Source organism: Haliaeetus albicilla, chromosome 27, assembly GCF_947461875.1.
Source record: "Haliaeetus albicilla chromosome 27, bHalAlb1.1, whole genome shotgun sequence".
Lineage (NCBI taxonomy): Eukaryota > Metazoa > Chordata > Aves > Accipitriformes > Accipitridae > Haliaeetus > Haliaeetus albicilla.
Window position 1 is genome coordinate 10,002,350 of NC_091509.1, and position 12,909 is coordinate 10,015,258.

At 39.6% G+C, this 12,909-nt stretch overlaps 1 long non-coding RNA gene across 1 annotated transcript; it reads left to right on the plus strand.

Moving 5' to 3' along the window:
- Positions 1 to 478: 478 nt before the first annotated feature.
- On the plus strand, positions 479 to 12,494 carry LOC138682288 (uncharacterized). Its single transcript, XR_011322401.1, has 3 exons — positions 479 to 814; positions 2,296 to 2,481; positions 12,118 to 12,494. It is a non-coding gene; the product is annotated as an uncharacterized lncRNA (long non-coding RNA).
- The last annotated feature ends 415 nt before the right edge of the window (positions 12,495 to 12,909 follow it).

The window sequence follows — 12,909 nt, forward strand, 5'->3', positions numbered from 1 at the left end:
ACAACTGAAAACATCAGTGTGTTATCAACATTCTTCTCATACTGAACTCAAAACATAGCACTGTACCAGCTACTGGGAAGACAATTAACTCTATCCCAGCTGAAACCAGGACAGATAATGTAACCTTCACTGTCTTGACAAAAATCAACACTATTTAGTAGAATCTGTGTTTCTCTCCCTGTCTTTCCTTTTCCGTAGATTTGTTATACATAAATAAAGCTGCAGTGCAAGTGAATGAAGTTCTATCTCAACTGCTCAGTCACAGGCATTCAAGAGACATTTGTGCATAAGATAGTATGTTTCCGGGGTTCTTTTCTCCTCATTTCTATTTCTTCCTTTTCATGAACAATTAACTGCAAGGAAAGGGCAATGCAAATGTAGTCCCCTATAATGAAATGGTAATTATAGTATTGTCACAAGGGAAATTCATGACTGCTAGGGATTTTAGCTCTGATGTCTCTGTTCTCAAATTCATGGCTGTGCCCAGTCACCTCCCATCTAGCAGCTGTGAATAAAATTTGCCATGGATTATTTATAACTCTACTGCAGATTGGAAGGTTCCTGTTTTCTTAAAATGACACAATTTGTTGCAGAGTTGACTTCTGTGGAAAGCTGTGTGGTGACTCCAGGAATATGGTTGTCTTCATATCAACCCTGTGTCTGTGGTGTTTCTGCCAGCTGGTTCATGGAGCAGTGCCAGGCTCGTGATGCTGACCACAACCTGCAATGTGACTGGCCCTTTCAGCCAGCATGAAGCTCCCTGCAGATCCAGATGGAAGTGTCCTTCCTTAATGATGCTCACAGTAATTAAGTAGTATGTTCATTAAATTCAGCTGGTTGGGGAAAAAAAAAAAAAAGCAGGAGGTAGCAGTTAACGTGTGAAGGATACTGTTTGATATATATTTTTCTACTGCAAAATTCTTATTCCATCCAATATATCTACTGCATTAAGCTACCTCTACTGAGCTGCATTGTGATAAAAGTGCTTTTCTGCTGAACTCTCTAAATATGATTGACATCTTGTTTGCTTTGGGCAAACAACAGTTCCTTTGACAAAGGGATTTATTGTTACGATTGTCAGACTAAAGCTCTCTGAAGTGATTCTTACTATCAGATGTTAATTATAGGTGGAGTGAATTGAAACAGAACATCTAAAACTGATATTATTATTACATATACAAATAAGCATTGCATAGGAATATTAATGTTTAACTTCTGAGGTAGTCAGGCGTGTGCTTATGGAAGAGATTCTGCAATGCAGGGCTTTCTCCTGTTGTTTCTCACTTGCCTTAGAAATTCCATAACTAACTGGAAGATAGTACAGCTTTGCCTCACAATATTAGAGGAATTTACATTGTGGAAAGTCACAAATACAAGCAAAGTCTTTGCTCAGTCAACCGAAGTCACAGAAATAAACAGTGAATATTAGGTGCACTGTTTTCATATGGTGTTCCTTGCAGTAGCTATTACCACGGAAAGGAAGTAATGTCATTTGTGGCTGGAACCCACATTTGATTGACTTTCTAGTGCCAGGGAAAGGTTTGGTGGAGATAGGAAGAAACTCCATGATGTGTTCATTACGTCAATACCTATTGTGTAACTTCATTTTGCTGTGCACAGTGGAATTGAATTTTTGTTTTGAGTACTCTGAGTGTCCTAGGGGATTTTGCCTATAGAAAGAAGCAACAGAAAAAGCCAAGTGAAAATGGAAAGTTAAAAATGCAGTGACACAATTTTGGCTCAAATAGCTTATAAAGTCAAGTGGAATTTGGGGGCCAATGAATCTTTATGCTCTGCAGCTCTGCACTGTGGGGTTGGAGACTGAGTTTAGTTTCCATCCTGTTCATTCATTCTCCAGCTAGATAGAGTGAGGACTACCGCTGCAAAAAACACAGTTAAGCTTCAGGGAAGAGCAGAGTTAGGAAGTGATACAGGACAGTCAACAATCACTGTGTGACAGCTGCAGGGGTTATTTATTTACTTAACAGGATAGCATCCTCTTCTCCCCATAATCTAGAAGGTCCTGGTTTCATTACCTTCATACTTTCTGCCTATAATGAGAGGCGAACCCAGTAAAGACTCTTCTTCTGGCACAGGATCAAATGGGCTCTCATATGTGCAACATCAGTCAATTTTAACTTGAATTGAGTATTGATATTCTGCTTGCAACTCTGAAGGCACCAAAAAAAAAGGAACTGGGTTACATTTTTGGCAAAAACCAACCCTTAGTACAAATCCATGAACATTTTAAATGTGAAGCATTTCCTTTTCTTTTTTTTTTCTATGTCTCCTCAGAAAAATTTAAGAGAGATCTCATTCCTCTTCAAGTCCAGGAATTTACTGACATTGGTCAATGACTTCATCTGTGTCAGACCTGTTGTGGTGCATTTACTCAGGGTGATGTCAGAGCTAAGGGAGGAGCAAGAGAGCACAATTCCCAATATGAGCAACTCCCACATCCTCATACTCCATAGCATGATGGTAAGCAGAAACAAATTTGTTCACTCCATGCAAACAGTTTCATCATTCTTTTGGGAAAGTACTTAGTGGAAGTTCCCTCATGCAAGGCTTTCTCCTCACTTTGACACCTAAATTGTTTGCTGAATGACAGTTATTGACCAACCAGTAATCTCCCTTGAATAAGGAACAGTAGGAAGGTTCACACTCAAAATCTCAAAAGGCACCCCATAATGACATGAAAAGCTATGTGTCTGCTTTTGCTTTGCTCAAAAAAATTGTAAGCAGTTACCTCCTTTCCTGTTTTGCTTCCTCTGTGCCCCAGTCCGGTTACATTGCTCGCAGGCAGTAAGAACTGAAGGACAGTGATCACTCCCTCTGCTCCTCACCATTCTGCACCTGTGCAGCTCAGGCAGTAGAGACCTGCTCCTTGGATGAAGCAGCTTGATCTTAATGTCTTAACCCTCCTACTCTCTTCCTTGCATCTGAACACAGGAGCCATACCAGCTGGCTCAGTGTTCACCTTCTTAGCTGGTTGGTTGATGCTGTATCCCCTGAAAGTAGCTTTTTTAAGAAACTGCAGAACAATAGCAATAAAAACAACACTGGAGTACGTGACAATGTCTGTTAGTCCCATTGCTGTTAAGTCTTGAGACAACGCATTGCAACGTACTTTGCGTCTTGTGCCACACATAGGCACAAAGACACAGGACACTGCAGTGGAACTATTCTCTTGTTTTTCCCCTGCCATAGTGTTTGGGGTCAGGTAGATGTTCAGATCTTTTAAGGTTAAAATAAGAAATAAAATCCGTGATTTCTCAGAATTTTTAGAAGCAATACTTTAAAAAACAAATTACATTCTTTTGTTTCTTTATTTCCAGTCACATTTCTATCATTCTAGCATCTGTATATGTAACACTGTTGAGTACGATTCTGGCCTACGGATCAGCATACGGATCAGTCAGCAGCTGAATACGAAAAAAACTCTCTTTAGGTACCAGTGTGTGCTTGGTCTTAACTAACCTAAAAGTCTTCCCTGTGTTCTCTGCTACCGTTTGAGACAGGATACTCACCTCAACTGGGCTTTGGCCTGATCTGGGCCATACATTCTTATTCTTTGCTTCCAATTTTACTTTTTTTATTTTTTTCTTAATTAGAAACCTAAGGGGAGATCAGAACTGTTAAACCATGAACTATTTATAAAAATGTTATATGACACAGCAAAATCTACCAGCAAAGAGTGACTTCTACAGGATCCAGAACTGAGTCAGAGATCAAGACTCTCTGTGTGTCCATACGGACTCAAAAACCTGCCATTGCTGCATTCTCGTGGTCACAAAGACTGTCCGTGTGCCTGTCCTCTGTAGTTTGTGTAACCTATGTGCAAATAAGGTTGTGAATTTTGGGGGCACAAAATGAAGTGAAAGCCACAGGCCATACAGCACACAGCAGGGAAAAGCAGCAGAGCAGTGGGCTACAACCAACAGCTGAGTCACTTGCACCCAGTACAAAACTGCCGTTCAGTTGGCGTGAACAGAAACGACGTATTCCTGGTAAGGAATGGAGGTGGCAACACTGAGAAAGCTCAGGACAGGGACCGTACAGAGATGCAACTTCAGATTGTCGTTAGTATTCCATTCTTACAGCTGGCATATTGGCACCCACACCTGCCCCTGTATCTTGAACAAGAAGCCTTCTGCAAAGATTTCATTCAGAAATGTGGGGTGGTGAGAAATGAAGTTGCTGTGGTTAAGCATGAAACAATGTAATTCCCATTAATCTTGTAACAGTCTGTATGCCAATGCCGCTGGGAATGAGGCAGACAAAAACAGTTAAAAACAAGAGACTTTTTCTTATGTCTCTTTCCTCTGCCTGTTGAATTACTTTTGGCTGCAGAGACATCATGGTACTGGTAAAAGAAATTTTTAAAAGACTTCCCCCTTTCAAATAAAAACAAGATAAATACAGTTAACTGAGTAGTATCATATACATTGTAACAACAAGAACTTGCTGTTGTTACTACAGCAGTTTAAAAAATAACAAAGAAAGATGATACTGTTGAGAAGAGAAAAAATACATATGGATCTCCTGTTTGATGGCTACAATTAATAACTAATAAAGGGCAATTTTTCGGGGACCATAATTTTTAAAAGTAGAAAAATATAATACAAAATTACAGCACAATGCAGTACTACAGAAAGTGTGGTTTTGCACTCAAAGAAGTGACACTGTAAAAATAACTTTTGGGGCTTCCATTTTTTTCTTTTACAAAGAAATACATTGAGAAATTATTGAAATATTTGTATGCTCCCTATTAGAGTTCAGGTCTACTCTGAACACCTTTTTAATGGACAAAGTTAAGGAGTGTGAATTCTATTGCACACTTCCAACTTAAACTCATGTGTTGCTGGTCTCCCTAGTGGTTTGCTGCATGATTAACTATATGAAATTAACTACACAGAGAGAACAGAATATATTAGTTTTCTGTCCTTGAAATTCCATGATATATGACTCAAGTGGATATTGAAAACCTGGGTTTCATATTTCTTCAAATTTTCCAGTGGAATTTCAAATGTCTGTTGAGAATTGTAGACTACTGTGGTGACCTTACTCTTTAAAAAACTCATTTATAAGCATCTTAAAACAGGCTGTGGGCCAGTTTGCAAACCTCTGTTGCATAGAATATATTTTAAAAGCCTAACACTTGCATTCATTCCCTAAATAAGCCAGAGGATAGACCTAGGTCTCCTGGCCCACTCTTTGAGAAGGCATGCAGCACACTTCAGGTCTGATCATGACCCATTTGAAAACAGTGGAAGTTTTTCCTATCAAGTCCAGTGGTTCCAGGTTGTTTCAGCCAAAGCCTGTGCACATGGGGCAACCTTTCTGCAGGGACCTTGGTCAGATTCAGAGAAGTCTGAAAGAAGTTTTCCTGTGTAAGCATTGTAGCTTTAGTACCCAAGAGGGTTTTTTGTTAATACTGGTGCAAAAGCTGTTTTCACTGATGTCTGCACTGAAACACCCATTATATTAGAGGGACAATTAAGCCTGTACTGTTTTCTCTTTAAACATGGAACATTCCTTTTTCTACTGTACAAACTCTATAAATTCTCATTAATCCAAATTTGTCTTCTATCAGGAATAGAAAATAAAAGCCAAAAGAAGGCTTTTCTTTCAGCTTTCTTTTAAGACTGTGCTGCAAAGTTCCAGAAACCGCTCACAGATTAGTTTACCTTTTGCAGTTTGTTGACATAAAAGCTATGTAAAGTTTTGAATTATATAGTTTTAATTAGTCCTAGACTAGTACTAAACAACCTTATTATTTCTCTAATTATGGTAATAACAACTCTCACAGTTTTACAGGGACTCATCTTTTCTTAACATGACAGTTAATTTTAAGGCTTAGATTTACATGGTAACACATGAGATTGAATCCTCAGCTTACATTTTGTACTAAATCAGCTTCTAGCTATTGTGGTTGCAAAGAACAGCTCATGAGTGTAACTTTGCTCTACCCTAATCCTAAATACAATAACAGCAGAAGACAGAAAATATTGTTTAAAAATAACTTCTTGGAGTAGATAGTATCTGGGGACTATGGAAGACTAGCAGGACTGTAGCCCCTCCTGGGTACATTTATTGCAAATGTTATCTATCTGGTACATAACAGCAGGGAGGATTCGTCAGACCACAGTCCCCCTCTTTTCCTCATTCTACTGTGGTTGCTAGAAACCATCACATGTCAAAGCTGAATTTTTAGCACTCTGGGTTGTTAACACTGTAGTCCCACTTATTACAACATGACTTTAGCAAAGCTAACGTTCACAGAAGTTACAGAAGCAAATATTGTATCACAAAGCAACCACTGGAGTCATTTCAGAAATTTCCTTTGACTTTCAGAAGTTGAGGGATGCTTCAGTGGTTCATTTGTGAAACATCTTTCCTTTCCAAATAGGCCTTGTATGACCTCATTCATTAACAGTCACAGGAAGTGTTAAAGCTCTTATTACATAATTTAAAACATCTTTTCACCACCTCCAGGAACCTGGAATTTTCTGACAGATAAAAAATGATGCAACAAGATGCCTAGACCATGACTGGGCACTGGATCTTACTATGAGCTCCTGGTATCCCTTATAAGATGAGGTCCCATTCTCAGTTTGAGTCTCTAGGCTTTAGCATAAAATGAATATATACGCATTAATAATTACATAGCAAAATAGGAAGTTGTCATGACTTCCCTTTTCTTCCAGGTATATCCCTGAGTACTTTAATTTATGTCCATCTTTCCCTTCAAAATAGCAATAAAGGCAGATAAGAGAAGTATTTTTCATAATGATTACACTTTGTACTGACATACATGCACCAAGAGTGCAACTGAAATTGTGTCAGTACAGTATTTCATACACAGATGTCAGCTTGCTCTGCTGGGACCCTGAACTTGATCAGAAGTTGCATGGCAGTAGCGCAGTCCCAAGCCTGAACGACGTGCTCTCTTAAGAAAGGTTCAGATCTGCTTGTGGAATACCATGTAAACGTAGACTTAGTCAATGGAACTACTAGCAAGAATAACTCCTCTGTTCTGCTCTACTTTGACCTCATTAATGCCCTGATAACAGGCTAGTACCTGAGCAATGTGCACGTATACAGCACAGATTGTTTTCCCCTGAGGAGGAAGTGTGTGCAGATTAGAAGGGCAAAAAGGAGGGTTTGTTTGTTCTTTATAGATACAATGCAGGCAGGGGGAAAAAAAAAAAAAAAAAGGTGCATTTAGAGCAGAAGGCAATGATGTTTTCTGACTTCCTGGAACATGTCATTCAGAAGTCTTGGGCCATTTCTGCAGAAAGACCTATTTTCCTCCCTTCTTCCCTAAAGAACCATTACCTTTATGTCCAGATTTCTTACTATTAAAAAAGGTGAGAATTCTTAACCACTATTATCCTCTTAACACTCCAGGTGTTTTAGATTTCCTGAGTGCAGCTCTGATGCAGCTGGAAAAGAATGGCCATGAGGGTCCCAGATAAAGCTGGAAACTTATGTGCGTTTTTGCAATATACTACCAAAAGGGTAGAGTGGTTCAAAATGTCTTTCAGTGCCTTTAACAATTTTCCCTTTCCCCCCAAAATGGAAGGAAATGAACAGCACTTTTTTTCCCCAGCTCTTCCCTTTACCAAAGCTGCAGACCACTTAGGATGGGCTATGCTTGCCAGTGCAAAAACATCAGTCCTTCACCTATGCTTCATGAGCAGCCTGTTCCTTGTAAGGCCCTTTGATATTGCATGTGGCCATAGGGATTTAACAAGCGCATACTGCGTTAAAGGAGAACAATGTCTCATGTTGCCAACAGCTTATTATTTCTTTCACCTCTGAGACATCAAAGGCACCTCTGAGACTGAAAATCCAAGTGCCAAAATGAATTCTTACAGTTGCTGAAACAGAATAATTAAAAAAAGTAAACTGTCCTTCAAATACTGTGTTATCAAGTGGTAGGTGAGTGGTTAAAAATAGAATATTCCACATAATTCCACAAAAATTGCTACGTAATGACACCTGAAATATAAAAGATCTGCAAAAGATGTTGTTATAACACCTCGCTCTCTGAGGCATGCTTAACCTTTGCAATTCTTTTGTACTCTGCTTCTATTTTCATAGAATCATAGACTCCTAGAACAGTTTGGGTTGGAAGGGACCTTAGAGCTCATCTAGTTCCAACCCCCCTGCCATGGGCAGGGACACCTTCCACTACACCAGGTTGCTCAAAGCCCCATCCAACCTGGCCTGCAACACTGCCAGGGATGGGGCATCCACAGCTTCCCCGGGCAACCTGTTCCAGTGCCTCACCACCCTCACAGTGAAGAATTTCTTCCTTACAGCTAATCTAAATCTACCCTCTTTCAGTTTAAAACCATTACCCCTCAGCCTGTCACTACACTCCTGGATAGAGAGTTGCTCCCCATCCTTCCTGCAGGCCCCCTTTAGGTACTGGAAGGCTGCTGTAAGTTCTCCCCGGAACCTTCTCTTCTCCAGGCTGAACAACCCCAACTCTCTCAGCCTGTCCTCATAGGAGAGGTGCTCCAGCCCCCTGATCATCTTTGTGGCCCTCCTCTGGACTCACTCCAACAGGTCCATGTCTTTCTTATGTTGGGGGCCCCAGAGCTGAACGCGGTACTATTTTGCTTAAAGTCACTCACTGAACACTTTGTCTTAAGTGTGTGCGTTAAAAGCATGTCACTCGCTGTACAAAACTGACATGTATCACAAAGTTCATCCCCACCTATCAACGAGTATCTTTTGTAATGATATCTAATCAAATAGATGTATTTCATATGAGAAAATCAATTAACATCTGAGAAAAGTATTTGATTAATTTTAGAAGATTAATACAATTCTAAAACCTGAGAGTAATTTCTCAGTAACTTCTCTAACTGAATGTTAGTGTAGATGTTTTTTCTTCTGTTCAATGTCATGCTATAGTTCTCCACTTTATCTTTCTCCTGCATTGGTCTTTCTTCAACTGTGGCCAAGGAATAACTGAAGAGCAGTATGAGAGCATCAAAGCTTTTCCAGATCATACAATAGATGCTCTCTAGTAAGTGTCCACATTGAAATAATTTTCCTACATTGCCTGATCCTAACACCAATAGCAAGTCTTATGTAAAGAAAATACAGACTTTTAGTACTGAAAATACAGACTTTTCCAGGGTTGTTCTTATGGCTTAAAGTACTGTGATGGACTACATTGGTTGCTGCCTCCTTTGTCACCTTCAAGTTTATGTAGAAAGGCTACTGTTGTTCCCTCTAGACTTGTTGATCCCAGTCCAGTAGTGTGATTTTGGGTTTTAAAAGTCTGTCTGACCCCATCACACATCCATTGCTAACAATCACTGGCTCTAAAAACTGTGACCAATCTATCTACCTACCTACGTACCTTTCCCTGTCATGTCTTAAATCAACTGAAATTCCTATTAGTGTAATACAAATCACAAGTAAGTCATCAGGTTCTCTGCACAAATACTCAGCTACTGAATTTGTTGCCCAAGGATTTTATCCTTGCCTATTACTAACTTATTGTGAATACCTGAAAAAATGCTATATGCAATTTTAGAATTGCAAAGAAATCAAGTGTCCAGTCTCTTTTGTATAGAAGTTGCCTGACAAACAAGAAAATGCTTCTTGAATTTAAGTCATTAAGTTACTACTGGGTTTTTCCCTTTACTTTCAGTTTGATATGTTATTTCCCCCACCCCCAGCACTATATCCTGGCCTAAGTAATGGTGGCAGTGGATTTCAAATAGTTGCTACATCACACTCAAGAAATCAGTGAACTTCACGTAAAGTGAACAACTTGCATCTAGATCCTACAGTTGAGTGTAGCATGTCAGATTTATCAAATGTAAACAACAGATTTATGATGGAAACAGCAGACTGATGTAATAGGAAGCATTGCATTGCACTGCATTGCATTGCACTTAAAAAAAGCAATGAACCGTCTTCATATGCACGCTCTGGGGGAGGAACTTCTGTGCTTCTTGCGTTAAAGAGGACTGGTATCTCTATAGTTCTGCAATGAATCTTTCAGAGATACCAGTTTCTTTTGTATCTCTGCCCCATATTTTCTGAGTGACTATGAAGATTTGCAAAAGCATATCATAGACTTAGGTACCCAAATCCCATTGACTTTCTGGAGTCATTTACTGTAGAAAATGTGATTTGGTTCTTAAAAGTATTTTGAAATGTCATAGCTCTTTTTGCTTTTTCTTATCCTTATGCAGGATAGTACTATCTTCTTCCTCGCATTCTTTTTTTTACTTCTAATATTGTCTCTAAATACAGGCTCTATGTATAATAGAGTCTATGTAAAGACACCCAATGCGTTGTGAGTTACAAATTGACTGGGCAGATCTGGATTTACCAGGGGAGAAGGGATTATGACTAAGAGATTAAACCCCCTTCTTTCCACTTCTCTTATTTAGCACCAGCTAGTGCTCTGTGTCTACATGTATTTTATATCCACATTCAACACTACCCTGAACAACAGTTAGCTGTAATCTGAACGTTGAGTAGCTACATTAGCTACTGGCCAATTGATTAGGTTAGGCCACAGTAATACTATCGTGCAATTTCTATTCTGGAGGTAGTGAATGGTCTACCAGATGGAGCGCAAATGAGGTAAATAATGTCTTACTGTCCTCTCCATCTAAGGAGAGATACCCAAAGTCCCCATCTTGGATGGCTGCTCTAGTTGTATCATGATGCAAATGAATCACTGTTGTATAAAGCTTAGATTTTTTTATTTTTAGTAGAAGTGGGCTGTATTTTTCCCCTCTATTGTTTTGTATTTCTCTCAAGGTTTGATCTTGGTTCAGTAATTCCACGTAGTAGCTTGCGACTGGAATTTTTTAGGAAAGTTCATTGATATGCTAATATTACGTAGTATTTCCTGATGAAATTCACTGTTTAGTGAATTATATATAAAGAACAGAGTTCCCTTCTCACTGCTACTACATTAATAATAACAATTAGATCTTTGGCATTAATCTCCAAATCGACATCCATGTATAACTAGACAGATGCTGAAGGAAATTCCATATAGAGGAATCATACTGATTATACAGTTAATATAAATCTTCCTTTTACTAATGTTATGCAGGTTTTTTCCTGGATTGTGGTGATATAACTGTGTCATTCCACAAAGCAAAAATCATCTGTCCTTCAAAAGAAAGGAAAACCATTTTGAAAAGGGCCATTTCTGCCAAAGAGGAGTGTTTCCACTGCATTAGAGGAAAGCAAAACATGGACATAGAGTTTCCACCATTCTCTTTCAGTGTCATAGGGGAAGTAGGATAAAATGATGGGAGAGAAGCTGCTCTCCTCCAAATTTCCCCTTAAGAATATATGAGCTCATAATGGAAAACCAGACTGTCATCAAAGGATATTTTCATAATCTCTATGTTTTAATATTTAAAAATTCCTCTGATGGATCATAGCAAACTATCCCATCATGGAAGTTCCACACAGATGTGTCTGTGCTCCATAACTGGCATCTGGGGTTCTTGACATAAAGCTTGGGTACCGTATTACTCCATTTGTCCTGTAACAACTGAGCTAAGGCAGTTACGTAGGCTTTATGCATGTGTGTGCAAGCATACACTCTGAAAATGTATATTTATTTATATTAATCATTAATTATTCATGTTCCAGAACTGAGCAGGCATTTAAAGATTACCATGAGGTTGGGCAGATGTTTAAGCTATGCATTAGTGACATCAAAATCAAAAAAGAAAAGCCATAATACACGGCTGACATAAGCAAATAGGCAAGCTAAGATGGGTTGAGAAAGAAGTAGGCAACATGTATGTAAAGTTACTTGTGCCCTTATTTATCTGCTCAGTGACTGAATGCAGCTCTCAAGTTTTCCTGGTCATTGCTGGCTTGCTGTTAAACTTGTGCATTATCACAGAAGTGAATTTTGGAAATTGGAAATTGTCTTAAATGGGAACAAACTGTTGCCTAACCTTGATTCAGCCTGGGCTCTTTCTCATTTGTGAAAGGAGAGCTGCTCTAAGTGCTTCCCAGAGGCTGCAGTTAGAACAGGCTGAGACTACAGGGGGAAAGGGGTGACACTGTTCACTGAGGCTTCCTTCCTGCCCTTGTTCCAAGCTTTCCCCTGGGAGGAGAAGCAGATGAATGGGAATACGGTGCACAGCCCAGCCTCCTTCTGACATGCATTTCAAAGGTAGTGAGGAACCAGGATCAGAAGGAGACAATTTTGTCACCTGGAACAGGTTGAATACCTTTCACTTGCCTCTGCCCCAGCTGCTTCTGCCACATCTTTCTCAACATGCTTTCTCAGACTGCCATTTTCTCTTTCCGAACCATGAAACAACAGCAGAAGCTTCAGTGTCTGCATGGCCCACCTTTGGCAAAATGGCCTGGATAACAACAGCTTTTAAGATAGGAGTGGGAATATCAACAGCGTATGTGAATGGAGGACCCAAAACTGCCTGAGAAGACGTTTGTCCCAAATGATCATGTAAGAGAGGAAGACAAGCATCAGTCAGATGCAAAGACGGTACATGTGCTTGTAACCCACACATCCCCTTGATGTGTGTGTGTAAGACCATGTGTATATGTGGGGGACATATTTTTATATGTTTTTGGGATAAGTGGAGGGTGGAGATGTACAGATATTAACATTTTGGAAGTGTCTAGTACTCTGGCTTATCTGTTATATTATTGATATGTATCTCAAATGAAGAGTTCACTGGTTGCTAGTCAATTCTGTGTCATGAATAAATCAATAAACCACTTTGATCCAGACTCATTATACAGTATGTGAAGGGAGCAGTTCTCCTCTGTGACAGAGCCGCCATTTCAAACCTGCTTCAGAAAGCTGCCCTCAGAGCCTGCAGCCTTCTCACTCTGCTCTTGCCCAGCCCTGGCTGTGAGCTC